General features: G+C 37.3%; 1 pseudogene; it reads right to left on the bottom strand.

The window, feature by feature from the left end:
• Positions 1-322: 322 nt before the first annotated feature.
• Positions 323-1264, bottom strand: LOC109675470 (olfactory receptor 2A1/2A42-like; annotated as a pseudogene).
• Between the last annotated feature and the right edge of the window lie 2491 nt (positions 1265-3755).

Raw genomic sequence — 3755 nt, forward strand, 5'->3', positions numbered from 1 at the left:
AACATCCAAGTTTTAAAATGCATGACATTAGCCATTTCATACAATTAGATTAAGAAGGTTGATAGAATGTATGTAACTTTTGTGATACACACAATTAAATAGATATTATTTAATTTTATGATACTCAATTCAAAGAAAAATAAAAAATCACATTGAGAGTCTGTGAATGCACACATAAAAACGTTATCCCTTCATATGAAGAGGGAGAACATTCTTTTTAGTCATTATGACACAAGTAACAAGAGAGTAGTAATTTCTTCTAAATTTTGGTGTAATTGGATAGCAAGACTCCAGAAGACTACAGAGGCTAGAGATCCAGACATCACTCCAACTGGGAATGACTTTCTTTGCACAGCGCCCTCCTCAGGGCACCCTTGACCTCTGTATTCCTCAGGCTATAGATCAGGGGGTTCAGAGTGGGATTGAAAAAACTGTAAAACAGGAAAAGAATCTTCTGCTTGTCTTCAGGATGTTGAGACTTAGGGGACATGTACATGACGATGGCACTGCCAAAGAAGAGTCCAACCACACAGAGGTGAGAGGAGCAGGTGGAGAACGCCTTTCTGTGGCCTTTCCCTGACTGGATCATCAGGATGGCCACCAGGATGCGAGAATAGGAGACCAACACCAAGCACAATGGCCCCACTAGAATTAATACACCAGCTGCAAAGATGATGAGCAGGTTGAGGCTGATATCAGCACAGGACAGCTTGAGGACAGACAAAAGTTCACAGAAGAAATGGTTGATTTCATGAGGCCCACAGAAGGATAGTCTCAAGATGAGGCTCACATGGACCAGGGCTAGGAGAGAGCCACATGCCCAGGAAGTAATAACCAAGGTGATGCAGACTCTCCAGTCCATGATGGCCAAATAGCAGAGTGGGTGGCAGATGGCCACTTACCGATCATAGGACATCACCACCAGGAGGAGACATTCTGTGTGTGCAAAAGTCAAAAGGAGAAAAGTCTGTGTCATGCAGCCAGCAAAGGAGATGGGCTTGGCTGGGTCCAGGAGGTTCACCAGCATCTGGGGCACCGTGTTGCAGGCATAGGCAATGTCAACGATGGCAAGGTGGGAGAGGAAGAAGTACATGGGGGTGTGCAGTCTGAGATCCAGCCAGATGAGCCCCAGGATGACCCCATTCCCTAACAGGGTGAATGCATAGAAAAGAGAAAAAAGTCCAAAAAGAACTATGTGAATCCTTGGGTCAGGTCCAAATCCCAGTAGGATGAACTCTGTAACCCTTGTCTGATTTTCCTCCATTTCACTATTAAATAGATAATCATATAACATTGATCAATTCTTTTAAAATATATTTTATCTGCTATATCACTGTTTTTTGCTGGGTGGAAAATTACTAAGATTCTAATTTAAGATATTATTCAATTAAATTAATTAATAAATAGATAATATATTACTTTGTACATATTTAAATTAACTATCTGCCCACATCTTAATTATTTATTCTGGGATCCACTTTTCAGAAGAAATGTATGTCAACAGTGATTGTTACTTAAAGCAATAACAATGTATGCAAGTAAGTACTAATAAACCCATACTTGTAAAATATCCATGACACATACATTGTTTCAGATTCATGAAGGCAAGTCTTTAAGACAATAACTGGATAATAGAAAGAGAAGAACTTCTAAAATGAGAATATCCTATAAAGAAGGATTTTAACTGTTTTGGTAGAAGTCATGATTGAGTAAGTATCACTATTTAGAGTCTGGAGATTGCTTCACACTACTTCTTCCAACACAAATCATGAAATAGCAACTTTTTATTACCAATACTGTTTAATTAAGACATAAATTGTTGTAGTAATATATGGAGTACAATGTGGGAGTTTTTATCTAGGAGGGAAGAAAGAGGAATCAATATAATATATGCAGATAATGTTAGTGTCTATTTCTCAGAGACATACAAACTCATATATTACATATATGAACACATGTGTCCAAAACACGTATAATCATCATGAAAATGGCAACAAACCAACAGCGGATATTTTGAGGATTGTTCAACTGAGTGATTCATGGACTTATTAATTCTCCACAGGAGATTTTCAACTAAACACATAAAAATTAGATCAATATGTGTTTCATGAAGTAGCACAGGATTACAGGTCAAGATTGTGTCCACTGGTGGAAATGTTTGTATGTTCAGAAAGCTATCAAGGATTTGGAGGGTGGGTATGATAGGTGACTGCGAAAAACATGCAAGTTAGTAGACTTCCATGAGTGGACAAAGACTTGAATGACAACAGGGAAAAAATGGAAGGATTTTGTTGTTTTTCAACCCTACATGTGTATAACTCACAGTGTCTTCATGTTTGTAACACATAATGCATAACACATATTTGTAATACATAATACCTGAAACTCAGAATGCAATATTTTTATATTTAAAGTGAAAACTGACTAGCCTCAGCAATAAGAAATGTAATGCAATCTTTATCTAAGTAATAGAAAGAAATTATTGATAAATTGATGATTGGGTTGTCACTTGAAAAGTATCTACATCAATAATTTAGTGGTAAAATCCTTACTCTATGTGTTGGTGGCATGCTTAATAGATGAGTTTGATTTTTGTCTCAGATCAAAACTTCCTCAATAAACCATGCTGAAGTCTTACATGGTTTCTAGTTTAAATATTTGTCATTGAGGCTTAGCCACTATTTGCACAATTCATTCAAGGCATGGCACTGTTTTTTCTCCAAGGCCTAGTTTAACTTTCGTCATTACCAATGGTAATGTCACAGATTGTTTCCTGAGGAACCTGGTACAAGAGATGAGATTGCATTCTGTGAAACACACTCATAAATCCCACATGCACTGAAGATAATGATGTAGAGATGGAAAGGAGACGATGTCAGGAAACATGAAACTGGAGAGTTTGGGGGACTTCAAAAGTCCACTCCTGCTGTTTTGATAGACGTTTCAGAGGCAGGGCAGAATGATCATGCTAGCTCCATGAATGCAACTGGGCATAGGTTTTTGAGGTTCCCAGCTGGAGAAAGAGTAGAGAAGGAGGAGTGTCCACACCAGGTTAGAGAATACACAACATGGAGTGTACACACCCTGTCAGAGAACTATCACTTCACCTTGACTACATAATGACCTTTAGGGGAAAGGAGGAAGGGAAGGAACTGGCACAAGGACCCTAACTATTGGGTGGATGGATGTCTACAGTTAAAACAGATGGTTTCAGAGACTGGAATCATTAACACTATTGAGTAATATGTCTGATTAGTTCTTTTTACTGTGATTTCATGTTCTCCAAACAACCATCAGGCAATAATTCCTTTTCTTGAGCACATATTTCTATAAAGAAGGACTGTGTCAATGAGCAAACTTCTTTGCTCATTTTGGTTATATTTTGAATTTATGAAAAGAATATTTAATTGAAAGAATTTGATTTAACTAAGAGATTATTTAGATATCCTGGCTGATACATTGTTCAATTGTATTTTTGGATAAAATGATGCAGCTCCTGAACAAAATTCCCCAAGTTGGATCTAAAAAGTATGAACCAGAACCTGGACCAATGTAACCTCTTATAAGCATGGACTAAGAAAATAAACAGTTTCCCTCCTAAAAACAACAGAAGGGATGTCTAATTTCTTATAGGCATTAGTAATAAATGAAAAAATCAGAATTTGATCTGGTACTTCAGGAAATATATCTCAAAATTTCATGAACTGACAGTCTCTTTTTTGTAGTAATGGGTGTAGGTAAAGCAGAATTCCTAA

The sequence above is a fragment of the Castor canadensis genome, chromosome 2 (genome assembly GCF_047511655.1).
Source record: "Castor canadensis chromosome 2, mCasCan1.hap1v2, whole genome shotgun sequence".
NCBI lineage: Eukaryota > Metazoa > Chordata > Mammalia > Rodentia > Castoridae > Castor > Castor canadensis.